Below are 27371 nucleotides of genomic sequence, written 5' to 3'. Positions count from 1 at the left end.
TGAGAGGGGGGCAGTGAGAGGGATATAAAATGAATAAGTAAAAATTAAATTAAATTAAAAAAAAAAGAAAAATGTGTTGAACTGGAAGCACACACACACAAAAAAAAATGCAAGTTATTTCATTCCAGTGAGACCATCCATTGCAAAATGCAAGTTTCCAAAAGATTTGGGAATTTAGCAAAAAACTGTTGGCAGGGTCCTTGAACCCCTCTTCACATGCAGAGCAAAGGGGCAGAAAGCAGAGACTAGACTAGATCTTTGGAAAAGCGAACGAACAAACAAGCACGCAGCAATTCTCACGGTGCCTACTCAGCCACATGCAAGAGAGTCCAGTAACATTGTGAAAAGTCAGATGTGAAAAGATAGATGTTCCAGTTGTACCTGAGGGGCTGCCATAACAACACACTGGAGGACCACGTGATGTAACAGAAATGCAGTCTTCACCATTCTTCAAGCCCAAAGGTGCAGGTTGATGCCATGCTGAGGCTCCCCTGGGGTTTGGGGACAACCACCTTCAACTTGGATTTCATTTGCTCTTCCTGTGTCTCTATATCCTAGTTGCCTCTTTCAGAGGCCACCACTGTTCTTAGATGAGGTCTGACCATATAACTTTGTCTAGCTTTAATTACCTCTATAACTGCAACTCTAGTAGTCATAGTCAATGCAAACTACATAGTTCAGTCCTTAACACCCCTAGAAAAATCTCAAGAGCAAGATTCAGACCCTAACCACCTGCCAGGCTCAGAAACACACACAGTGGGTAGCCGTGGTGCTGAAGTTGGACTTCCTTATCCCGCATCTACACAGTACCACTGTGTCGATCAAAGTAGAACTCTTTGTTTTCCTAGACAGGGTTTCTCTGTGTAGCTTTGGCTGTCCTTGAATTCACTCTGTAGACCAGGCGGGCCTCAAACTCACAGAGATCTGCCTGCCTCTGCCTCTGCTCCTGAGCACTGGAATTAAAGGCATTCATGACCACTGCCAGGCTCAAAGAAGGATTCTTAACAGCTCGTAAGTATGACAGGAAGATGAGGTGGCGGGGGGGGGGGGGGGGGGGGAAGTACATAGAGAAGAGGGAAATGACCCAACTTTAAGTACCAAGTTAGTTTTTTCTAATTTTCTGAAATTGGACATTCTGGGCTGGGGATGTGATTCCAAATATAGGAGAATGTAAACAAAACAAACAAACAAATAAACAAAAACAAGGAATTGGACCTTCTAGCTTGACTTTGGAGTACTTAGACATTGAAACTGAGCCTGGAAACCGTTCTCATTAATAATAATCAAAGTTAGGAGAAAGACTATACCCCTTTTAGACAGTTGGGTACAACACGAAGTAGTGCTCTGATTATGTTTCATAAATCATGCTAATTCATCAAATCAGATAGAAACACATGAATATAGAAAGGAGTGACTCTTCCTGAGCATTAGCCCTGAGCTGGGTGCCTCCATGCATGTTATCTCACTTATCATTGAACTAAAGTATGGGTTTGGAAAAATGTTATCCATGGGCTGGAGAGATGGCTCAGCGGTTAAGAGCACTGACTGCTCTTCCGGAGGTCCTGAGTACAATTCCCAGAAACCACCTGGTAGCTCCCAACCATCTGTAATGGGACCCAATGCCCTCTTCTGGTGTGTCTGAAGATAGCTACAGTGTACATAAAATAAAAAAATTTTCAAAATTTTATTTTAAACAGTTATCCATATGATAAGTTGAATAATTTCATAGATACACGAATAACCCTGACACAGTCGTTCATATTGAACACATATAATAGCTCAGTGCATTCTGTAAAGTATATCAGTTAAAACTTTTTAATGTTTTAAATAATTTTCAAAGGGAGATTCATTCTTGGCAATGAGATCTTCCTAAGATACTGTAATAGCTCACATTTTTTCCCCCAAAAAAATAAATGAGTGCATTCTTTTAGGATCATAAATGTCATGTGACATTACATCAAAACAGCCATGCAGTAAAACTCTCCTGAGAACATTAATCTGACCGTCGTCATAACTTGCACTTACCCAGGAGGTGACTTTTTTTTTTTTTAGAACCAAATATATCTTTCTTCTTTCTTTGGGAATAAATCCTGATCTCCACCAGGACTGATCTCTGTCTAAGTCAGCCAAAGTCATAGGCTCTGATTCAAAACTGCCCGTGGCTCTGGCAACAGTGCTATCTGATCTCTCAGACCTACTACTCATGCTCCAAGGAGTCAACCAAGAAGTCCCAAGCTTACCTCCTGCCCTAAATCCATCTGATTTCAAACAGGCAGATTTAGCAAGACAAGCTATCTCTGCAATGCAAAAAAATCATTCTAGGATTAAGAAACGGGGTGCAACCATCCGAGAGCAGTGGTCCTCAACCTTCCGAATGCTGCCACCCTTTAATGCAGTTCCTCATGTTACGCTGAACCCCGACCATAAAAGCATTTGCGTTGCTACTCCATAGCTGTCATCTTGCTACTGTTGTGAATTGTCGATATTTTTTGAAGACAGGGGTCTCCCAAAGGGGTCGAGACCCACAGGTTGAGAACCGCTGCTTTAGCGGGGCGGGTAGCTTTAAAGGTTGCTCTAATGTTCTCAATGGACTGTTTATCTCTTGATGCTTCAATATCGCATCCTAAGCACATTACCATGTTCCCATCTTAAGATAACTGCCTACATAGACCTAGTTCCTAATCTTCAAGCCAAGCGTCTGAAGACATTTGCACCATGTGTGCAAGGGCTCCTCGGTTCCTTCTTCCGGGGCCCACCCCTTAAATTTTATACATCAAGTTAAAATGAACATACTAGAATCCTTGTACCAAGGAGGCTGAAGCTGGGGGGATCAGGAGTTCAAGACTAACTGGGGCACCCTAGTGAGACTCTGCCTCAGAAATAAATAAATAAATAATATTTTCAGGTGTAATCTTAACAGTTAATAGTGAAGATGAAAAAATAAGTGCATAGTGTATAGTCATTGTGTAAAGCAGTCTGGCAGTTGCCCTCAAAAGTGAAATATAAACTTAACCTTTGAGCCAGCAATTCTATTCCTGTGTATTCAAAAGCCCAGAACACATGCTCACACAGAGACCTGCACATGGATATTTACAGACACATTAGTAATTGCACAAGAGTAAAACTCAAGGAACCCAAGTGTGACGTGTCTATATAGTAAAGTGCAGCGGGCAGGAAACTGGAGGGTATGTAGATCCATGGTCCAATATGGGGGAGGGGGAGGTAATGTTGACAGGGCGTGCTGAGCACAGTGACCTCCCATAGTGCACTCTGGCCGTGTATCAGCAGCTGTGAGCACAGCTACCTGCCAGGGTCCAGTGTGGGTGCGGCCCAAATGCATTACATTAAGGCAGACACTTAGGACCACAGAGCACATGATTCTACATCTATGGCTGAGAAAACAAGTCAATAGACAAAAGAGGGTTACTAGTTATCTGGGACTGGCTGGTGAAGGCACTTCTTACAAATGGTCGAGCGGTTGCACATCTTTGTCTGTGTGTCGACACGGGCTTGTATACTAAAAGTGGTGGTGTAAGTCATGACAGGATATAAATAACTCCTCAGTAGAGCTGTTTCAAAAACCATCAAGTGCAGAAAGTAAGAAGGAGGCTCGTACGTGGAGGGTTTAGCTGGGAAAGCTTTACCATGAGGGAGAAGGTAGCTCTACTCACCGCTATATTTAATCCCTGGCTTTAGTGTTTAAAAAGTGGTTGTTGCCAAAAGTTAGCTAGCTACATATTTCAGCAGTCCTTTGGCTCGCTTTCAAAATATGGATAACTTGAGCCTTCCACGATGACAATGCTTTGGCAATGATCACAGTGGCTCCATGAGGCCTGTAAAATCTCTTTGCCCAGTCCTGGGGTATCTTAAGTGCTTGTCAGAATAAGGGACACATGCAATAAGGGACACATGGTTTCTATGAATGACAGAAACTGGGAGCAGGAGAAAGAGAACGAGGCGGAGACTCCTCAGATGATTTCTGCTACCCCAACTCTCAGGAACACACTAAATTCAAACAACTCCCGGCATAGCCTAACTGCGCGGCGGCAGAGCTTGCCCCCCCCCCCCCCCCCCCCCGCCCCGGTGTGTTTCACCATAAAAGGCAAACGGCTTTCAACATGAAGAATACAGCACGCTTCCATAATGGAGCAAAGACTGACTATATCCTCCCAATTCATCACATGGCCACAAACCTATATAACCCTGTACGTGATGCTACAGGGTTCCCATGGCTACTCTAGGCCAGAGGGAAGGAGTCTATGATGTCATACTTAGACTTAAGGTACTGAATTACCATGGACACACAACGGCCCCTATAGAAATGAAGACCACACAACTACAGCTTACAAAGTCAGCCTTACTGTTTTTTAAAAAAAAGAAAGTCCACATGGAGTGAAGCACGTGCACAAAAAGAGCAATACAGATGCGCACCGTCAGAACTCGTCTGTCCGTTACACCCATGATATCACGTAGCTACTGTACAGGAATGCTCAAAGCTGGGGTGAAAGTCCAAGAAAACTAGGGAAGCTTAGTCAGACATGGACTAAAACACTGCAGCTCGTGAGGTCTCATGGCTGAGCTCCCCCAAGCAAGCACAGGCGACCCCGCCAGCGGGATACTGCCTGCACGAGAGTCTTTTGCCATTTTATCTTCTGTGTCCCATGGATGGAACTAGGGCCTCGTGCATTCTGGGTAAAAGGTCTACTACTGAGCCACACCCCCAGCCCCACTAACAGTGTCCTGGATACCAAGGGCTGCTAGCTACCACATCGAAATGAGGGTAACTTACTTAGCCAAGGCTGCCCCATACCATGGCCACTGGCCACAGACTGCTACTGAACATTTGAGATGTAACTGGCACAAAGCAACAAGAGACTATAAGTGGGGAACGCACAGGATTTGTAGGTAAAGAAATTCTCACCTGTCATCACTAATAAACGTTATATCAACTATATATTAGAAATGATACCATTTGAATGTACCATTCATTTCATAACTTTCCTGTTCTGACTACTGGGAATCTAAAATTGCCTGTGTAGCCCTTTTTGGGGACATGAAACTGTTGGTAACAATTTACACTTTTTCTTTTCAAACGGTAACTACATATAAAAGCATTTCAATTTATTATTACTGAGGCAGGATAAAAATTAAAACAAAAATATACATGCTCTCAGCTTCAATATTATCACCTCAGTATCTTAGTTTTACTGAGTTACCACACACTGCAAGCTAGTGATATGGTGCCTGCAGTATGAAAGGCCTCCTCAGACACAGACAGAAGGAATGACTAACCCTGACAGACAGTCTGTGTGTGTGCTCACCCATTACCCCAATACCGTCCTATTCAAGAAGTGCATCTCTATTTGTCTCTAGTAAGAGTTGGGCAGGTGGCTGGTTTTCCAAAGCATTCGTCAGGGAACCTAACTTTGCAGTCACTGCACTCTGGGTACCACCATGTTTAGTTTAAACGGGATTTTACCCTTCTGTTTACAGAGTGGGTGAAGCAGGGCAAGTTCTCTGAGGAATCTGTTACTAGAACTTAAAAACCAGTCATCCCTACAGTGTTCAAATCCTATAACTGAGTAATAGAAGCAGACGGGTAAAAAGGAAACAGGGAGAGATATCTGTAAACTGTCTTGTGTCACATTAGCATACGGGACAAGCTTTCTTGCTACAGATTATTAATGGCAAATTTTGCCAATGTAGCCAAAGTTCTTTAAGAGGTTGGCAGAGAGCCATAACAGGCCATAACAGTCAAATAAGTGTAATCTACTTAAATCGGGGCTTCTTCAACTTTCTACATTTCAAGAAAAACTTTGGTGGCCCTTGTGTGTGTGTGTGTGTGTGTGTGTGTTATATCATATATACATATATATCATATATATATATATACATATATATGTATACATATACATGTAAATGTGTGTATACACACACATACACATAAACACATATATTATATGGTATATACCAACAATTCCTAAGAAAATTTACTTTTTAATTCTTACGCATATAATTTCATCATTTGTTAATAAAAATTAGCATACTAACAAGATGGGTGTGCTTATTCAGTTTTATATGAAGAATTAAATCTCGGCTGAACACGTGCGGCTGCAGGCCTCAGCGGGTCTTCAATCGTCTTGAGAGCTCAAGGATAATTTCAGTGTTATCACTGCCAGATGCTGAGAACATCACCTTGCGTAAATACACAGCACAAAATGGCAGAGGTATGTGCAGAGTCACCTCAGAATTGTTGGAGACTCGGTCCTAATCCCAAGCCAAGACTCATTTAGTGATTGTCTTTAAACGAAGCTCAAATGGGCAACAAGTTCATTTGTAAAACCCAAACATCCTCCCGGAAGACCATGCAGGGATGTACTGATTTGCTAGGTGCTGAAGACGAGTTTAGTTTTCATAATTAAGCCAGCATGTTCCTGGGAGAGCAGAGTCTGCAATCCACAAGGTGGAATGGCCTTGAGTCTGAGCCGAGCTGGTTCAGGCAGTGCTCAATGGCTCTGGGTGGGGGGACAGTGTGCTAGTGCCAAGGCCACAGTGAACTCGCGCAGTGCATCATGGGTGATTGCTGACCGAGACCCTTCAGAGTTAATTTTTTTTTAACTCATTTTTGGCCATTGTGGATTCAGAAACCCTCCACCGTCACTGTGTTTGCCACAGATCTTACATCCTGTTGCTGTGGGATTGTAAGCCACAGTTTGAGTAGCTGGAATTTAAATGACAGCTTTGAATTTTTTTTCCTTTTTAAATTGCATGACGAGTGAGAACTACCTTATTTAATACAACACCATCTGAGTTAAACAGAATTATAATTTTCAGCTACCTAATCAGAAAACTGTAGGATAGAAACCTTCAAAAGGGAAAAAGTGTCAACGTTTACAAACAGCGACAACTAAGTTCAATTCTTGTGCCCAACATGACTCCTTGTATGTTAAAAGTAAAGCTTGGCCAGATACACCTCCTTAGTTCTTAAAAAAAAAACAACAACAACAACAATACTAATGTGAATAGTAAGAGTAATAATATGAGTTGACTTGGAACAATCAAATAGCTGCTGGCAGTAGAGCACTCCTTTTTAGGAGCCTGCGTGGACTAATTTATAGGCACTACACCTGTGCCTCTCATATGCAAAGAGCATGTTTAACCAATATGTTTATTGAGATAGCAAGTCAAATCTGTCTCCACTTAGCTTTGCTGAGGATTTATACACGTTGAGTATCAGAGAAATATAAAGCTAGAGAAGTGGAGTGGCCCTTTTTATAACTCAGCTTGGCTGACGTACACAGACTCAGGTACACGGTACCATGACTTGGGCAAGAATTGAGATCATTTAGGAAAAAAAACTTAGATCCTTTTTCCATTGTTAGGACACTTCTGTGCCTTAAGAAATTATATTGTTGGGCTGGAGAGACAGCTCAGTGGTTAAGAGCACTGTCTGCTCTTGCAGAGGTCCTGAGTTCAATTCCCAGCAACAGCAATGGTGCCAAAACCATCTGTAATAGGATCCAATGCCCTCTTCTGGCACACAGGTAGATATGTGAATAGAGCACTCATATGTATAAAATAAATAAAGTCCTTTTTTTAAAAAAAAAAAAAAGAAATGATATTGTCTTATACAATTCTCCCTAACCTATGTATATTTTAATGCTGTAAAGACACTGTAATTCTTCAGAACAGAAAAGCAATGTTACTATTTTTTTAAGGTTAATTCTAGAAAAGCTGCCTAAGAAGACAAGGGCGTGGCAGGGAAAAGCAAGCTGGTGATACCTGCCCTGCAGTCACACATGAAAGTGCCCACAGCCTGCAGGCGGTGCCCCTGGCCTGAGGCAGATAGTGACAAGATTGTAGGAGATGTGCCTTCTGTTTCTTTCGCCACTGGGGCTAGAAACACTCACTTTAACTGTCAGGGGAATCAAACACCCTTTGTTCTAGGGGATACAGCATTGGAGCAGAGGAAGAAAGAAAGCGCCTCCCCCTTACCCCCCCCCCCCCAAGCTGGATGCCATTTGGAAGGAATCCTAGACTCTCCCTCTTGCTGGCTTTGAGCGACTAGAAGAGTGAAACCAGAGGCAAACTGCACACAGAGTTTCATGACATCTGAAGAACGGGAATTCTTCAGGAGTGCTCAGGACACATGCAGGCAAAGGGGTGTCCAAGGGAGTTTTAAAAAAATCTCTAAGAGGTCCTGTATTTCAGAAACAGTGTACTTCAGAAATGTTGGACATTACTGCTTCTATCCTATATTGAGTATTTTTTTTTCCAATTTAAAAAGAAAGTTTGAGAAGACAAAAAGTGCATTTCAAGAGAAAAATGCTACAACCCGCCCTCCCCTCCAAGAAAATCTAAGGACTGGTTATATCTCTAATAGAAGGTCCAAAAAGTTTCTGAGAACATTTGAGTCAACCTCCTCCAAAGACGCCTGTGGGAGCCTAAAGAGAGGCTGTGCAGCCCTCGCCCAGGGGGTACAACTTTCCGCCAAGGCTTATGAAGCTCCCCGAGGCCCTCCTAGAGCCCTGGCCTGTGTGTGGAGGAACCCCATCTTAGTTTCCTGGTGGCTGTCTCACTGGTAGCTGGGAGGGGCCACTAGGACTGGGCCACCTCTCTCAGCAGCAACAGCACCACATCGTCCTCATCTGTGAGACGTGATCAATCGTCACTGTGTCAACTTTCACGGGAGGAGACATTCAGGTCACTGGAACATTCCTGTCAAATGAAGACTCCAAACAGAACCTATAACTCCCTGACAGTGTGTGACATGTATGAGCTTCCCTCTCAGCCAGTGGGGGACTGAGGGCTTGGGTTCCACATCATTTCTGTCCCTCATGTTCAATAACATTTGCCTCACTGGAGACTCCCAATTTTCATGTATTCTCTAAAATGGCTTGTCTAGTTTTTTAACAAGTCTGCGTTTGTCATAATACTAGTTAGTTTTATATAGGAGTCTCAAGTCACAATCTGTGCCTAGAAGACAGACAGACAGACACACACACACACACACACACACACACACAGAGTAGGTCTAAAAGCCCAGTGTTGTGAGCAGTCAGAACTAAGGTCATGTCTAGTTCCGCCACATTCTGCCCAGGTAGTTATGTATATTTCCCCAAGTCTTAGCATCATGTGCAAAACAAGTTCTCACCACTGCCTCAGCCCAACCACCAACAATCTACCACAGACAGTAATCAGATGGTAAACAAGTCAAACCCTGAGTCTATGAGCCTGCGCAGGGTGTGTCCGATCCATCTTTGCCCCTAATGAGAAACGCAACCACACTCCAAGATCAGAATAAGACTAGCCTTGACCTTCTTCCCGGACAGCCAGTGGCAAGGTGCCTGCCACAGCATGGGTGTTCTGATCAACTAACCTGTGCTGCTGAGAGAGCATAGAGTTACATGTAGGCCAGCCTCTGTTTCGGTGCAAGTTTGAAATGTAGCGGTATGAGATGTCACCACGGGCGTCTGTAGAGTGCGACTCACAATCGCAGTGCCTCTCTCTTGTGTGTGGCGGTCTCAAGCAAGGAGGTTTTCCTCTGCAAGAGCAGCCCTCTAACTGAGAGCCAGCTCACCCGTAAGGAGCTGTGGCCCTGTGCTGAGACAGCCTCCAATAGCCACTAGCAAGGAGACCAGGACTAACTAGCTGGAGAGGGGGAGAGGGGGAAGAGGACTGTGTGTGTGTATGTGTGTCTCTGTGTGTGTGTGTGTGTGTGTGTGTGTGCAGAGCAAGTTGGGATGACGCTATAATGGACTAAGTGTTGTCAGATAAGGCTCTGGGTGCCCCCAGTTCCTTCTCTGAGTGACAACAGAGAGCTGGTTCCTGCTGTTGAACAGGAGTCAGACACTACAATCCCAATTCCACCCCAAGGGGTGTTACCCTTGGATAAGTAATTGAAGGTCAATTTTTATTTTTTAAAAAAGATGTATTTATTTTATGTATATGAGTACTGTTGCTCTCTTTAGACACACTGGAAGAGGACATCGGATCCCACTAGAAATGGTCGTGAGCCACCGTGTGGTTGCTGGGAATTGAACTCAGGACCTCTGGAAGAGCAGTCAGTGCTCATAACCAGAGTCATCTCTCTAGCCCAAAGGTCAATTTTTAAAATTCTTCAGGCCATCAGCAAACAGTTATACTACATACTACAGTACAATAATTGTTTAGCTTCTCTGATAATTTTTTTTTAAACTTTTGTGGCAGGAGGGGGAGGAATGTGGCACAGTATACCATGTACTGGTGAGAGGAGGACTTACGATCTTTCCATCTACCGGATCCTCCGGCTTGGCAGCAAGCACCTCTACTCACTAAGCCATCTCGGCAGCCCCCAGAGTCAGACTTTCTCTCTTCTAAATCGTACCATACCACATGCAGTGAAACTAGTTCTAAAGTATGGCCAACAGCATGTGGTCCAGCTAGTGTAGCAACCAGTGACTAGTTTTCCATGTGTGGTTATAAAGCCCACAATTAGGTATTTTCTTGGCATACATGACAGGTTAATAACAGTTCCTGAAGGGTGGAGGTGCAAGATAGAAGAGAGGATCCCTGAGAAGAGGGGTAAAAGCAGCAAGGATTTCCAGGCACACACTGTAGAAGTTTGGGTTCTCAAAGATCTGAGGAGTCCAGAGAGGCTCGGGAATTGCTTTAGAGCACAAAGGACCACGAACCTCTTTGAAAAATCAGATTTAGAAAACATTTAAGAGCATACAGCATCACTGGAAATAAGCCTCCATGAAACATGGCCCAAGCCCTGCATCAGATGTGCACAGGTGCCCATCCACAGGGCCACAGCACTCCAGGGTTACTGCGACAACGGAGTCTTCTCTGGTCTGAAGAATGGATTCCTTTGGAGTTAACGAGTTCCTCGCTGCCCAAGGGTAAAGGCAGCTTTTCATATCCTGACCACCCTTCCAGAGCTTTCTGTCCTGGCTAACATTTTAACACTTGAGCCAGCAACAGCAACTGGGAAGATGAAGTGGAAGTTTAAAAGGAAAAAAAAAAATAAGACAGAGCTTTAAAATAAAACAAAAATGCTTGATTAAACAAAGAGAATTCATCTAGAAGTCATAAAGAAAAAAAAACAAACAGAGCTGGGTATGGCCGCATAATCTCAACACTCTGAAGGCCGAGGCAAGAAAACTGCCAACTCAAGACTCGGCAGCGGGGAGGAAGAAGGATTCTGTTCTTATTTATAAGAAAATAGCAATACTGAAACATGAGGGTTCTTCAGTTGGGTTTTTAACAGGAAAGAAAACTGATGTCACACAGGCACTGCTTCTGTGGGGTTAGGTGATAATGAACTTTGTATCCACAAAGACAAATTTAAGACAAAAGTTAGTTGGACTGCAAAGATGGGATGGCAAAGATGGTTACTGCACTTGCTGCCCTTCCAGAGGACTTGAGTTAAATTCCCGGCACTCCTGGGGGCTGAGGGGGGTTCAAACTGCCTGTAATTTCAGTCCCAGAGGGATCCAGAGCCCTCTTCTGGCCTCTAGGGGTATTACACACATGTGATACAGACAGACCTACCTGCAGGCAAAACACCCACACATATAAAATAAATAATAATTATATTGCTTGCTAAATAACAGGGTGATCTAATCATGATAAACATGTCCAGGAGAACAGATGGGTGTGGAATTATGTAATAAGACAAGGTATATTTTCAGTGAAGCCCATTTACTACAGAAAGGATTAGACCAGATCACACGTAAAGTCAGGTAAATGCCATGAGTCACCAAGACATAGCTGCAGGAGCAGGAGAGACACAGCTGCAAACTTCCCCAAGGAATGCAGGAGGGGGCTTCCTGCACATCTCGTCTTTGCTGAGCCTACACTGTTTACTGACTGTTTTAAACCCATCTCTACCTTAGACAGCTCTACGTCTCGTGCCTACTGTGAAGAACTTCATGACATGCTGACACATGTCGTCCTATAATAAATACTAACCATGTGCCTGTGGTCTATAGATATCTGCTGGACTCCATAAATATAAGGCTGAAGAAAGACGAACATTTCCTTCAATGAAGGTTTTGTTTTCAAACACACTATAAAAAAGATAGAGCCATTTTATTTTTTTATTTTTTTTTTAAATGTGGGCTGAATTTAATGATACCTATCAGCAAGTCAGTTTTCTGTTCCCTGCAGAAGGCTGGAGTTTGAAAATGGAAAATGAGGTGAGCAACCCTTCTCTGACTTTCTTGTACTGCTTGCAACTGTCAACCAAAAGAGCGACTGTTAAGCAATGGGAATGAGTCTCTTCATTTACCACCTTACTATAACAATCAAACAACCCACAGCTCTGTGGTGAACCCAGACCATCCCAGACCACACCACACTGACCGGTTCACCGTCATTTAGTGATGGTGAGCGAAGGACATTTAGTTAAGACAAAATGGGTGTAGTTCAACACTCTGGCTATTTTTTAAGGATGCTTATCCACACCGCTTACCTTTGTATTTTAAATGGAAAAAAAGTCTGATTGCGTTCTCTACCCCTCCTTTAAAACAGACAAAGGCCGCTGACACATCTAGCTTCGTTCTGCCAACTCCTATACTCATCACCCAAGGAGGAGAAAGTTCAGCCGGCTCCCAGCAAAATGAAGCTTGCACTATTCTGTCTGTGCCATGAGTGAAGACCGTCTGATGGGACTGCTCTCCTCGGAGGAGTTTCAGGTCTCTGGCTGCACACTGGCTGCCCTTAGGCCTTCAGATTAAGGTCATCACTTCCCCTCCACCATAAAAGGAAGCAGACAAAAAGGCTCCTTCGAATAATCTTCCTAAAGGAAGGTGCAGGGGCCTGAAGCACATTCCCCTCTGGCAGCTCACGGAAGTGTTCTCTAGTACCTAGAAATTCAGTATGTCCACATTGCTGGGGACTTCGAAGACCTGTTTCAGAGAGACGTGGTATGGAGGGAAAAGGTCAGGCCATTCGCATCAGTGACATTGGGAGGACAAGATTACTAAGAAAAAAGAGAGAAGTGTAAGCCCAAGCATCACGTTCTTTCTTGTCCCTTAAATTTATATTCAGGCAAAAAAATACTGGAGAAAAACTACTTCAAGACACAGGTTCTCTGAGGGCTTACACAGTGGAACAGAGAGGATAGGATTTTTTTTTTTTTTTTTTTTTGGTAAGCATTCTTTAAATCCCATTAGAACCTGTAAATGATAAATGACTCTACTGAACATCTGACACCCTCAGGATGCCCAGCATGTGCGAAGGGAGAAAGTTCGGGAGAAAACTAGTGAGTAGGACATGAAAACAGCAAGCATAGCATTAGTAGGTGGGCTTGGTGGCCTGTGCTATAATATAAGTCTATATATTGAGCAGAGGTAGGAGTGAAGAGGCCAGTAGAGTCTAGGACTGCACCGTTACATACCCTGATTCAATAAGAAGCATCTTATAGTCACTCACATGTACCCCGTATGAGGAGCTACTATAGCCACACTGCTCTCAGTACTCATGCGACAATGATTAAAAAGAAAAAAAAATGTAGCCGGGCGGTGGTGGCGCACATCTTTAATCCCAGCACTCGGGAGGCAGAGGCAGGCAGATTTCTGAGTTCAAGGCCAGCCTAGTCTACAAAGTGAGTTCCAGGGCAGCCAGGGCTATACAGAGAAACCCTGTCTCAAAAAACCAAAAAAAAAAAAAAAAAAAAAAAGAAAGAAAGAAAAGATGTGAATCTCTTACCCTTCTAGACCTGTACTCTAGCACAGAAAGACAGTACTGATGTAAACTAAGGTAAATGGTAAGGTAACAAGGACCACACCGGGGAGCAAACAGGGAAGAGGTTCCAGGTTACACTGCTCAGGAGTCAGATGTGTCTGAGCAAGCACCTCAGGGGAAATGCCCAGAGCCAATGTAGGGGAGATGGGCTCTGGGGAGAAGGAACAGCAAAGGCCAAGAGCTGGAGGCCAGGATGAGCCTCAAAGCCTGAGGGAAGAAGACGGAAGCCAATAGGTCCGGAAGCCTAACTCTTCTCTGAGGAGCTGGGTACCATATTAGGGACAAGTTATGTCATTAACACGGCCACATTTTCATAGAGCAGAGACCTGCCTCCATGCGTGCGTAATTGACACCCTTGGGCCTAAAAACGGAAGAAATGAGCAAGAGGATAGTGAGCAATCCCAGGTCAGGTAACCAGAAAGGTTTTAGCAGATGTATCGCAAGCTCAGCACCACAATGCTTTAAAACAAAGAAAACCCAGCCAAGTTCATCTAAATGTTTGCTATTTAAAACTGATCCCTTTCTTACCTAACAGATGGCTGTTAGGTGACAGATGACAGGACCCTAATCCTCACTGAGAAATGAATGAAATAGCCAAAGTGGCCTTCGGAGATCTCACTATCCCAGCAACTGGCTTCGAGAACCTGTGAACATGGAAACTTGTCTCTCCCGGGGTATGCACTGCTACACCTCGGCATACTACAGTCAAATAAATAAATAAATAAATAAATAAATAAATAAAGGTGGTGGGCTCTCCCTCAGCTAAAAGGGTGCCTTTAACAATTAAGCCCTGGAAACCAGTTTTCACTTGTCAAGGGAATGGGCACACTGTATTATTTACCTAAGAGAATGGCCTGCAGTAGCTAAGTGTGAGTAGAGACCTACATGGACCTCAAACAAAATTACTAGAGAAGCAAGTTGTATGGTGCCATGAATGTAAAACTAGGTTCATAAATGCTCAATCTTCGTAGACCCACAGAGAAGGACCCAACACGCTTGGGAGCTATGCATGTACTAACTGGACATCTGTGCTTACTCAGGGCTAAAAGAAGAGAAGAAAAGGCAGATAACGTATTTGTTTTTATCTGAGGGAGGGAATAGGAAGAGAATTTATAAGCAACTTTTAAAACTATACAGTGGAAAGATGAATGCCTTACTATGCTCAATTTTCATTTATCGTTGAAATATTTCACATGTATTTCTAGTTTGGAAAACAAGCTGGTTAGGAAAAGAAGAAAGGGGAAGACAAGGCTTGCCTATATCCTGTTTACCCCAAGGCCCACATGGCTTTAACTTCAAATCTCGGTTTCTCTACCCGTAAAGTTGGGTGGCACTGGGGTGGGAGTTAACATGGCTGCGACATCCAAGTTAGCATACCACAGGCCCTGCGTTTGACAGCCAGTAACAGGAAAAAGGAACAAAGCGGCCATGTTGCCCAGCAGGGAAAGAATCTTTCTGCCAAGCCTGAAGACCTGAGTTCAGTTCCCCAAACCCACGTCATAGGAGAGAACTAACTTGACAAGTTGTCCTCCGATCTCCACAAGCATGTAGTGATGCTCACATGAAAACATACAGACAGACATCCATACACACACATACATACATGTACGTACAACTGCACATACATCCATTTCTCTCTCTCTCTCTCTCTCTCTCTCTCTCTCTCTCTCTCTCTCTCACACACACACACACACACACACAGCAAACAAAAACAAGGGAGGTGGTGTCTGTACCTTCTGCTTACACGCGTTAAGAAGTGGAAGTCTGGAGACAGTAAACGTTAGGGGCCACTATATTACTTTTTCACCGAATCCCCAGTGACTGGGGAGTCCCTTCTTAATCAGTTTTACTATGACAGTACAAAGATCTTTGAACTGGGCTATGTATGAGCTCCTACACTGCCCTTTAAAGTCATAAAAACACATCTAAGGATGCTAATGTAAATAATACAATAAATTCATTCACAAAGCATCTCTGAAGTTGGAGATAAAACTGACAGCCCAGCACAGGATGTCTCTCCCAGTACTTATTCAACAAGAATTGGATTTCTTCTGATAAAATTGGCTGTCTTTTAAGCCTAAGGGAGAAAAGACTCCCATAGTAAGTTATCATTAACAGTTAAAAATTAAACCTATCAGTCAAAAACAAAACAAAACGACTCACTTTCTCACGTGTAAGCAAGGGCCCAGCACTGGTGGGACAAAGCGAAGTCCAACCTCCCTGGGATTCATAGGCTTTTTTCCAATTCACTTTAAACCCAGAGGAGATGCAAATTCTCGCTAAAAGTGCAAACGTTAGATCCTCTAAAGGGACAAACCTTGTTCTTCTCTAGGCCAGCCTTCACAACCTTGAGATCTCATACCCCAGACAATTAGCAGACTTCTAGTCCCAGGCAGATCTGCGCTATTCTTCCTAAAGCTGATAGCATTCAAATCACCAGAGTTCAGAATGAAGGGAAGGAGCAGGTACGAAGTGAGTGGCCTTGCATCTGCATACTTGGTAACGACGACATAAAGTTGAGCTGAGCTGGGCTCCTTAGAAAAGAAAGCCTGGCTTTATATATAAAGCTCAGGCCTCTGTGAGGTCACCCCTGCCTCTTTAAGTCACAGTGGGCTCCATCTGCTTTAATCTCCCCATCTGTTGCCTTTCCATACTTAACCCCCCTCCACAAAAGGAGATACGAAATCCAAAATGAAAAACTACTGGAAACTGCAGAACCTAAACTGGCGACACAAACCGGCCCAAGACAGTTGGCGAGAGTTGAAAGAAGGACGGATGCTCGCCCTCCCGCACGGGTCGCAAAGGATGCCGACCTAAGCCCAGCAGCTTGGAATGTGCCCCAACTCCAGCATCCTCCTCCCTGCCCTCTTAGGAGCTGTAGTGGGGGGAAATGACAAGGAGAGTTGGGGGTAAGGGGCAGTGGCAGGCCCAGGGTGGTCTCGCCTGCGCCCTCCGGACAGCTCACCAGCTCCCTTGAGTCCGTAAAGGAACAATAGCGGATTGTGGATCTCCACAGCCACCCGGCGTCTCTCGCTCCCACCTCCCGTCTCCGGCTTTTCCAAGTTCAGTCAAGGGGCGGGTCGAGCCAGGGAGCAAGGACTGGGGCACCGGACCCGGGGCAGGGCACGCAAGTGGGACGGGCTGCCCCGTGGGCGCAGCCACAGCGTCCTCTCGGGTCCGGTCATTCATTCCCACCCGCGCTCCCTCCGCAGACACCCCGCGCCACTGCCCCGCACCAGACCGCCAGAGGAGGCGAACCCCCTTCCCAAACTCGGACGCACCTCTCTTTCTGCCAGATCCCCACTATCCTCCCGTTCCTCCTCCCCACCTCCAACTGTCTTCCGTGGTCAGTGAGCGGCCAAAGCTCTGTCCAGACCAAAACTCCCGCCCGGCTCCTCCCGGCGCCCGGAGCTCTGCGCAGCCCCAGACACAAAGGCGGGGACCGAGCCCAGAGCCCGCACCCCAGCCTCGCCGCTCGGCGCCGCCACTCACCCCATCCAAGCGGCGGCTTCAGCTCCCGGCCCCGCTGGCCGTCCCGCCCGCCGCTTCCCCAGGAAAGCGCGGCTGCCGGGCTCGCTTCCTGCTCGGCTTCCTGCGCTGGGTCCCTCCTCCTCCTCCTCCTCCTTCTCCTCCTCCTCCCGACGCGGGGTCAGTGGGCGCTCAGCTCCCGGGCTCTGCCGGCAGGGCGGGGGCAACGGCAGCACCACCACGTGGCCGCCGGGCGCCGGCCCCCGACCTGGATCCCGTGGGCTCCAGGAGGGAGTTGCTAGCCACTCCCACCCCGCGCGGCCCCAAATTCCCGGAGTCAGGTGACCTGGCCCCGGAGCTGCTCCCGGGACCTGCGGGAGGTGCTCTGCGACTGCCCACGCCCCGGCCCGCGGCGCGTCCCGGACGTCCACGCTCGCTTTTCTGCGGATCGTGGGAATCCTTCTGCATGGGTCTTTCTCACACCTTAACTTGAAGTTAGTGAGATCCGCGGTATGCGGGTTCCACCGCTGGGGTAGGATAAGGGCCCGGAAAAAGTACTTGTTTCTGGTCAGTTTCCAAAGTTATCTGTAGTCTTAGGAAAAGCAGAGTCACCGACCCAAGCCCCCTCTGAACCAGACTGAAATCGGTTCCATTTCCAGTGTGAACGAAAAGAAAGTAAACCAGAATGTACTCACATTTTCTGGGCTAAACCAGTTGGTTGGAGCGACTGTTTCCTAACACTCCTCAGGTGTAAGACAAAACTTAGTTGTGCTCTGCCTGATCAGGGGTTGGGAGACTATCTACAGCCTGGACTGACCGGCTAGATAAGGGCAGGAGCGCCCTCAGCGGGGTGTCTTGAGTTTGGAAGTCCTGAGATCCGGTAAAGCTTCCCTCCCCCAGACCACCAGGACCGGACCTCTGAACCGAATCGACCCTTCCATTCATTCTGAGGGTTTGAAATCTCACTATTATTCCCCTAATTTAAACGGGGGTTTTTAGTCCCACTAGCCAGCTAGATCGTAAAAAGTTTGACTCACCAAAGCTCCATGGGACTCCTGGTTGGTGTTGTGTCTTTCGCACAGAGAGGTTTCTAGAGTAAGCAGTGAAGTGAGATTCACCCTAACAGCAATCAGTGTACAGTATCTTGACTTTGTGTGTTACCATCGGATCGCGTGTTTTTTTTTTTTTTAACCCCACCCCTTCACTCCTTTCCCTAAGAGAACACCTTGCCTTAGCTTTCACAAGCGAACTTGCCAACTAGAAAACAAAAGCTTCATCTTTAGCTCAATAGTCTTTGCTTCCTAAGTACTGTACATCAAAAAGATTCCCTGGGGTGGGGTGGGGGCAAGGGAGTGGGGAGCCAATTCAAAGCAAGATACACGCTTTTACACATGTGATGTGGAACTAAAAACCACACTAAAAGAAACAACTGACGGCACCCTGTGTAGTGCGGGCCATTTCTTCTAACCAGGTTTTGATCTTGGGTTCTTTAATCAGTTACCCACAGAGTATTTAAGTACCTTCTACCGATCCTCCAGCTTGAGGAGAGGTAACCACCTGTGGATCTGCTTCTTGTTGAATCAGAGGCAGCTGGGAGGGTGGTACAGCCTGTCAAAGGCTCCTTTGGAAATGCCAGTGTGTGCATATTGTTTAGGAAACCGATAACAAACTGTAGTTAGACTATTAAACAAGTGTCTCTCTAACCAGCCTTTTATTCACCCAAGTCCTCACCTCTGCTTCTCTTTCCTGGTCACCTGAAAAGACCCCTTTCTCATGCTGCCCTGTTCCCATAGGTGCCTTGTGTGCTACCCTCATTAGTTTATAACTCAGCCCCCATCAGCAAGTTTGATGTGTGTGAGGCACTGTGTGGAGGGGAGACTGTGCCAAAACCGTTTGCAGATTCAATCTTTTCAAACTCAAAACTGACACCCAGTGTGCTCTAGAGTCTTCACCTTCCTTAGACAACCCTCAGAATGCCTCCTCCTGCACAGAAATCGGTTTGGGGTTAAGTAATGTCTTCTCATTGTTTTGTTTTTGTTTTGCCCATGAGTTTTAGAAATGCTAACCGAGCTCAGGTTTTGAACATGTCCGGGACTGTACATTGGCTGCCAGAATGAAGTGAGTAACTGCTATCTAACGTCTGTTAAAAGCTGATGGGATAAACAGGTGGTTACATGGTAGGTATAACTTTTTTGTAACCCATTTTTATTAAGGGTTTAATCCTCCTCTAGCCCACCACCCAGGAGAGGTAGTGGAAGAGAAAGGTTATTAGGATACGGGGAGAGTGGACCTGTTTAGCAATAGTTTTGGGGGGGCAAGTTCAATCTTCTAGGGCAGCAGTTCAGTCCCGTAGCAAACACCAAATATGACTCAGCAGCTGTAGACCAGTCCTCTAGGCAGGCAGACACCGGGCATAAACCACCAGCTACAGTCCAGTTCTTTTAGTAAGAAGACACCAGACAGCTGTATCTCAATCCTGAGGAACCTGCCGGGCTCACCAACCTGCTGCAGAAACCACAGCTGTTGCAGGAACCTCACAAGCAGTTCTTGGGAAGTTTCACTCCATGGTGGCGTTATCACAAGTTGAGCTCAACAACACCATGTAAGGCAAACCAATATATGTGTGTTGTTAGCAAAGAATAATGAAGTGGAGCAAAGCCAACCAATGCTCAGTGCTGTCTCCCACTGTCTGTGGGGTCATATTTATACTTCTTTATCAAGCATCCTTTTGTGTGTTTGCTCTCTCAAAACATCCTTTCACCTGTGTCCACTTTAGCTAAAGATTCCTTCATGTGTTTGCCCCAGCAAAACACCATCTAACTGACTTTCCAAAGTACCCTTAAGTTTCCACTTCATTGCATTCCTTGCCTGCATGCCTTACCCCCAGAAAGGTAAGCGTTGCACAATATATACTGCATATATGATGAATAATAAGAGCAAAGAGGCCAGGTGATCAGATCCGATTTTTTTTTTTTTTTTTGCTTTGAACTTGAAGTGTTTTAGCCTCTTCTGGTCTCCCTTTCCTAATCAGTGAAAGAACATCAGAATATCCAACTCCATGACCTCTCAGAAAAAGCACACTAAAACCAAAATATTTGGTGTGGGGACAGTGCTGCGGTTTGGATCTGAAGTGTCCACTGTGTGTTCAAGGCATGATCCCCAGGACTGTGCTATTGGAAAATGATGAAACTTTTAGTAGGAACAGGGAGACTTTTCAGTCCCAAGACATGTGCCCTTGAAGGGGTCTGTGACACTCGAGTAGCTTTTTATCTTTGCTCCTGGCCATGGGGCAAACAGCTTGATGGTGCCATGAATACTGGCCACCATGCAGTGCTTGACACAAGTCTAAGAGCAAGCGTCATGGCCGATGGATCATGGAGTGCAGCCTCCGCAACAGTGAACTAAAATAAGGCTTTCAGCCAGGAGTGATGGGTAGCACGTGCCAATAATCTCAGCTCCTGGCAGGAGAATCAGGAGTACAAAGTCATCTTTATCCTCATGGTGAATTCAAGGCCAGATCAGGCTACAGGAGACTTCATCTCGAATGTCCAAATTAATTAATTAAAGCTTATCTTTTTATAGTCTGATTATCTCTAGTATTGTGTTACAGTGATGGGAAGCAGACTCAGCACATAGCCCCCTCTCTGTCTAGTCAAAAGCAGCCAGGCTGAGAGAACCATGGAGCTCTGAGGCCAGTACCCAGAGAAGAAGCAGAAGACACAATACAAGCAGAAGACAGGGAGAGAATATTCTACACGTATATACACAGGCTCAAGTATTCATTAAAAACATAAAAGCATTCTTTTGCTATCTCCCAGTAGAAAGCCATGAACACAGGGAAAACATTCATAAAATAACTTTAGGTTGTAAAATGAAGCAAGTCCGTGGTGGAAAAGCAGCTTCAAAACACAACTGGTGTGTGGGTTTCCATTTATCAGAAAGCCAGCAGTCGAGCTATTAAAGGTAGGTCATTCCACTTTGCTTCTCAGCAAAGTTGAGCAACTGCTCGGGAGAGGGGCTACAGAAAGCCCTGCCTGGCACCCTGCTTGCAGAAGGCAGCAGGGGGACTGAGCACATTATGTGCCCTTGCACTACAGACTTCCCGAGGAGCCCTTATGGCACTGCAAGTGCAGACCCTCAGTGCTGTCCTGTTCCATTTGGTGGACAGATGCCACAGGTCTACTGGGTACCTGATCTTTGGTCTGCTATAAATGCAAAGTATGCCCTATTGCCTGTGGCAGCAGGAAGAAAAAAAAATGAAGGCCTCCCTAATGCTTTCTGTATTGACTATGAATAGAAATTTTAGTATTTTCTATGCCAACATGATTTTACCTGTTTCTTGGTTAAAAACAATATAGTTCCTAGAACTGGTTATTTAGCTAAAGTGATAGACGGCTTACCTAGAGCAGTCACAGTGTCCTGGCTTCAGTCTCCAGCACCATATACCAACAGGGATGGTTAGTAGAAAATTAAAAGATTATTGTTCAACTTATATTTCTATTTGGTGGCATTGCTTTAACGGCTGAGGTTATCATAGAGCACCCTTTAGCCCCCATGACATTGTCAAGCTCTTGACATATGTGATACATCAAACTGATGCTATCTAAGTGATATACATACACCAGCTAGTGACCATGTACAATCTATATACAGTTACCAATGTTAGAATCCAGTTGCAAATTCCAGGCAGGTCTGAATAAAGGACAAAAAGCAAAAACTGGCAAACTCATGGAAGTGTTAGGTCAGTCAATCCTTATGTCCGTTTGATGGATCAGAAGGACCTGGGGCACAGAGAGTAAGTAATTTGCCCAAAGTCATCATGTTGTTGGTGTTACAATTCAGCTTAGGACAGTCTGGCTCCAGAGCCTCCCTCCTTAACTGTTGTGCGCTCTGATCAGCATGAGAGCTGACATGGGTTTTCTAACTTGGGCATTATGCCATCCTATAGTTAGAGGATGCCCTACAGAAAGCCCTGCCTGGCGCCCTGCTTGCAGAAGGCAGCAGGGGAAACTGAGCACCTTGTGTGCCCTTGGCACTGCAGACTTCCCAAGAAGCTCCTGTAACTCTGGTTAGGGTGGGAGTGCAGATGTCCAGTGCTGTCCTGTTCCATGTGGTGGTGAGGTGAAACAGATACAGAAATCTGCCCAAATCCAGAGCTACAAACAGTAGAGTTAAGAATCCAAAGCATGGTCACCCAAGCCTAGAATGGCCCGTTTAGCCATTATTCTATTGGGCATCAGGCCAGCTCTACTAACAAGTGACGATTGATCGATTGATCGATCGATCTCCTCACTCTTTTCAGCTCTGCAGAGGACTGATAATGGGAAGAGAAACCCCAACTGGCATCACCCTGGGGTTCAAGCAGCCAAAGGCATGAAAAGTTTGACCTTGGTCTTTTATTTCTTAGACCAGTTTAGGCTAATCCCTACGGGTATGCTGCTGCCAAGTTGGTTCTTTTACTGTGCTCATCAGAAGTGCCAGAAAAATACAAGCCCCCCCCCCATTTAGCCCTTGGAAGAAGATGTTCTAAAGGGTTCACAAACATCAAGATGTAGCTCTTACCAAGCTCCAGCATCAGAAGGAGTGCTTCAGCGTCTAAGTCCGTATATACACACGGCTTTTCATGCTTCCTCTGCCAGGGAGGTCACAATCTGAGGCACCCTTTAAAGCCACTTCTGGGAGAAAAGAAAGAGAAAAAAAATTTAACCACTGAACATCTAGTGAGCTGTTTCCTAAGGAGGCATCAACAAACTCCTACCTGCCCCCGGTAAGATACCAGTGCTGACCAAAGTAACAGCATCCAAGCCCAGCTCATTGGACTAATGAATTTATTGGACTTACAGTAGTAGCATGGGTAACCCCAAAGCACCTGCATCACCCCCAAATCACAGCTCAGCTCAAGTGATAACCTTCTGAGATTTGCATAGATGGAATCCCACTTCAATTAACCTTTCATCTCTGTACGAACGAGCACCTTCTGAGACCCTTTGGCCATTGGGGCAGGACTCCATGCACCGCGAGATGAAGGGCACAGAGGGAGGAAGTAGCTGAGGAGGAGGTGAGGGTCTACTGAGTCCCTCCCAATCCCTTCGAATATCAGGAGATCTGATCTTGTAAGGGTTTCTTTGTCGGTTGGTTGATTGGTTGGTTTGTTATTGTTGTTGTTGTTCCTCTAATTTAGATGATAAGAGAAGGCTGGAGGGATGGATGGCTCAGTGGGTAAGAACATTTGAAATGAAAGCAGGGCCTTTCATCCCAGCCCTCGGGAGGCAGAGGCAGGCGGATTTCTGAGTTCGAGGCCAGCCTGGGCTACAAAGTGAGTTACAGGACAGCAAGGGCTATACAGAGAAACCCTGTCTCGAAAAACCAAAAAACTAAAAAAAAAAAAAAAAAAAAAAAAAAAGAAATGCAAGCAGGAAGGCTGGAGTATATCCCCAGGACACACATACAAACCTAGGCTTCCCATTCAGTGGGAGGGCTTAAGGCAATGAGGTAGAGAGTGACAGATAGACAAGGATACCCAGAATCTTGCACTGACCTCTACATACACACACACAGAGAGAGAGAGAGAGGTTGATGTCTGTTATACCTGAGGTGTCCCACAACAGTGTGTCAGGCCCATCATATCCTTGGATGCTGTGTAAAAGGGCCTGGCGTGGGATGTGACATTATCTAACATGCTCTCTTAGATCATCACTTAGTGTCTCTGACACTAAGCCTTGCAAACACACTGAGCTGAGGTAACAAAGGTAGGGTGGGTCCTGCTCTGGGGCCAACATTCCGAGTTCTTGCCCTGGAAGAGGTGATGGTAAGGCCCGCTCCCTCCTGTTTCTGCTGTACGCGTGTTTTCTGTTGGAGTGCTTAACCTGAGCTTTGAGAATCTCAGACTCTCCATTCGAGATATATCAAGTTCTGCTTGGAAGTATTTTACTTTGTACTCCTTCAGTGCATCCATAGTAAATCTGAGGTCTGTTTTGACTGATAAGCTTTTGTTTGGTTATTGGTTTAGTTTTGATCTGCCAATGGTGTGTGTTTTCAAACACTGTAAGGCTTTTGACATTTATCACTTTCCCATTTTTTTTTTTTTTTGTCTAAAGTCCTCAGTAACGTCACGAGATGGGCTGCTTGTGGTTGTCAAAACTGATCTTCCTGCTGTGGATGAACACGTACGGCGGATTGTTATGGCTTAGGGCGCTTGACTGCACCACTGTGAAAATATTCAGCAGAATTCCACAAGCTCTTTGTTTGCCTTGCCTTAGTGGAAATTCCTCCAGCTATCCAAACACGCACCTGGGGGAGGTAGTTTTTTTTTTTCCCTCCACATTTCAGGAAGGGGTTTCTTCTAAGTAAAAATGTTTCCTTACCTCTCTTCTAAGTTCTCAGACAAGACTTCTGGTTTGAGTTGAAGATGACTGTGAACGTGTTCTGGTTGGAAAGGGAGGTGGAGTTGGAGGAGCCAGAGAGGTCTGTAGCAAATGTTCCTCCAACAGAGCTAAACTGGGAAAAGGAAAGCCAATGGAAACCAACAAAGAAGGAAGCAGGAAGCAAGGCTCCCCCAGATTCCTAGAAGCCCAGGAACACAAAAGCCAGGAAGATGAATTGTCTTTTACAGTAGTAAAGCTGTATATAGGAACGGGAAAGATTCTATCGTGAAAGATCCGGGCAGCCACTGGTCACCCAGAGGGGAGTATGTACCTTGAGTTTCGTAACACGGAATGGAAGTTTGGAGGCCCCTTGAAAAGAACCAAAAAACAAAGGAAGCTGGGCGTGAAGAAGGCTGGGAAACCTCTCACCCAGAGACCCAGGGCTCAGGGACAGAGAAAGGGAGGTAGAGTGCCAAGTGGATCTCATATTTGCTCTGTGGGCTTCTGGGAAGTGTTTGAAAACATTCTATTTAAACTGTGCATCTTAAGAGGGCTCTCCACTTACATCTCACTCAATGTGCTCATATTAGCAAATAGAAATTATGGGAACATTCCAAGTGCTCCCCGCCTTCCTGGTCCTCCCTCCCTGACCCCGATACTCTGTCCTGCCTGGAGTCTGGGCGAATGTTTGTTTCTGAGGGATGGAAACTGATTAAAAACTAGAAGGCTGCTTGGGAGAAATTTTATAATAGCATGTGTGAGGTGAGTTCCATGGAAGGCTAGGGAGAGCAGGAAGGCCCCGTGCAGCCAGGGCTCCATGCAGGCCGTCTGAAGAACGAGGCTCCTCTTCCAACCCAGAGCTGCTGTCTTAATTGTGGTGGAATTGCTCTTCATATTCCCTTAGCTTTTTAACACTAAACAAAGATGAGAAATTGAGAAATTAACATTTGTTTTTATTTCCTTTTTTTTTCCCCCTGAGACAGGGTTTCTCTGTGTAGCCCTGGATGCCCTGGAACTCACTCTGTAGATCAGGCTGGCCTCGAACTCAGAAGTCTACCTGCCTCTGCCTCCCAAGTGCTGGGACTAAAGGCGTGCGCCACCACTGCCCGGCTTGAACATTTGTTTTCAAGCACACAAGGCTGATGTGCTCAGGTAGTACGTTTAATACTAGATTGGTGGCGTATATATCAAAAGGGATGTTAAATTGCTCAATCTTTCCTGGCTGTTCATTTTGGACAGTCAACAGTTCATGCCATGGAAAGCAGGAGCTCTCTGCCTGGCACAGAATAAAAGCAAAAATAATACCTTTATCAATAATGTGGAGAAGGCTCTGAGGGCCGTAAAAGCTAGGGGAAAGGGTGGAACCTAGAGAATGTCTGTCATTCATAGGCTGTGGCTTATAGGATGCTATTCACTAGAGCTCATAAATAAACTTTATCCACTATGATGTAAATTATAAATTAAACATAGACAAGGAAATAGGAGATATTTGTGGTCCTCCAGAAACACCCATCCCACTTGGAGGGATAGAATGGAGATAACTGTAGTGCGGAAGAGTAGAATACCTTATCCTAGTGGGTGTCTTTGGAATTCTTCCAGTTGGTTATTATTCAGATAACCTAACCTACAGACTGCTCCAAATGCAGCCATTGTTCCAAGCGGCTGGTCTTTCATAAGGAGTATACATTTAAAATGGAAATCTGCATTGCTGAGTAGATAACCGGTGGATACTGGTCCCCTGTTGGCATCTTCCTTTGAGCCCTAAGAAAAACCTTTCCAGGGAAAGAAGGGACGTGAGCTCTGACACCCGGCCCAGACAGCTGTGACCTCCCAATGCCCTGTGGCTATTCCCTGGGACACTCATCTGCACTGTAAGCAAGCAGGTGACTAAATGTCAAACTTCTTGCTGGGTAGAAAGAGGCCATAAAAGAAGGCAGCTAGTGACTTTATGTTGCGCTCTTGTTCTTCAGTGGCATTCTATGGCTTTGCCAAGGTGTATTGCCTGGCCAGCTGTGCCCTGGAAATGTGAATATCCTATTCTACAGAAACCCTACAGCACTGTGCAGTGTGAGCAAACTCTCATTCTTCAGTGCACACAGCTTCCAAGCTAATTGTCACATCCAAAGGAAACTTCAGTTCCCCAGACTCCAAAACCAGTCCAGAGAAATATCCAGAAATGAGCTCAAACTGGACCCCAGGAGGATTTCTGGTACTTAGATAAAAGCAAGTGTTCCTCTGGGACTTCAGAAGCCAGCTCCTCTCTGCCGAAGGGAATCATTTGCCTTACCTCTTGCAAAAGGGACGTATGACTCCCCAGTTAACATATAGCTTTGGAGCCTGTTTTAGTCAGTGTTCTATTGCTGTGCAGAGACACTATGACCATGACAACTCTTGTAAAAGAAAGCAAATAATTGGGGCTTGGAGACAGTCTCAGAGGTTTAGTTTGTTATCATGGTGGGGGAGCATGACAACATTCAGGCAGACATTGGTGCTGGAGAAGGTGGAGAAGTAGTGGAGAGTTCTACAACTGGATCGGCAGACAGCAGGAAGAGAGGGGGAGGAGAGGGAGGGGAAGGAGAGGCAGGGGGGGAGAGGGAGAAGGAGGAGAGGGAGGAGGGGGAGAGGGAGAGGAGAGGGGGAGAGGTGGAGGGGGAGGGAGAGAAGGGGAGGGAGAGAAGAGAAAGGAGAGAAGGGGAGGGAGAGAAGGAGAGGGAGGAGAGGGGGGAAGAGGGGGAGGGAGAGAGAGAAAGTGCCACATCAAAGCCCACTCCCACTGACATACTTCCTCCAACAAGGCCACACCTCCTC

At 45.6% G+C, this 27371-nt stretch overlaps 1 protein-coding gene across 7 annotated transcripts in view; it reads right to left on the bottom strand.

Moving 5' to 3' along the window:
* The window catches only part of Rai14 (retinoic acid induced 14), a 151435-nt gene extending 127546 nt beyond the window's left edge, over positions 1-23889 (bottom strand). For 2 of the 7 annotated variants that reach the window (XM_021183351.3, XM_021183345.3), the window contains exons 1-2: positions 23789-23889; positions 22762-22874 (exon numbers count right to left, since the gene is read on the bottom strand). The gene's annotated coding sequence lies outside the window, so the exon portion shown is untranslated. Of the gene's footprint in view, positions 1-16048; positions 16300-16696; positions 16746-17223; positions 17455-17894; positions 17915-18236; positions 18255-22761; positions 22875-23788 lie in introns of those variants that run through there. The other 5 variants (XM_085831422.1, XM_029469636.2, XM_021183348.3 and 2 more) reach the window with 5 other exon arrangements.
* Between the last annotated feature and the right edge of the window lie 3482 nt (positions 23890-27371).

This window comes from Mus caroli, unplaced genomic scaffold (assembly GCF_978045245.1).
Source record: "Mus caroli unplaced genomic scaffold, Mus_caroli_1 scaffold_16, whole genome shotgun sequence".
Classification (NCBI taxonomy): domain Eukaryota; kingdom Metazoa; phylum Chordata; class Mammalia; order Rodentia; family Muridae; genus Mus; species Mus caroli.
This window is presented reverse-complemented; position numbering and strand designations above follow the sequence as displayed.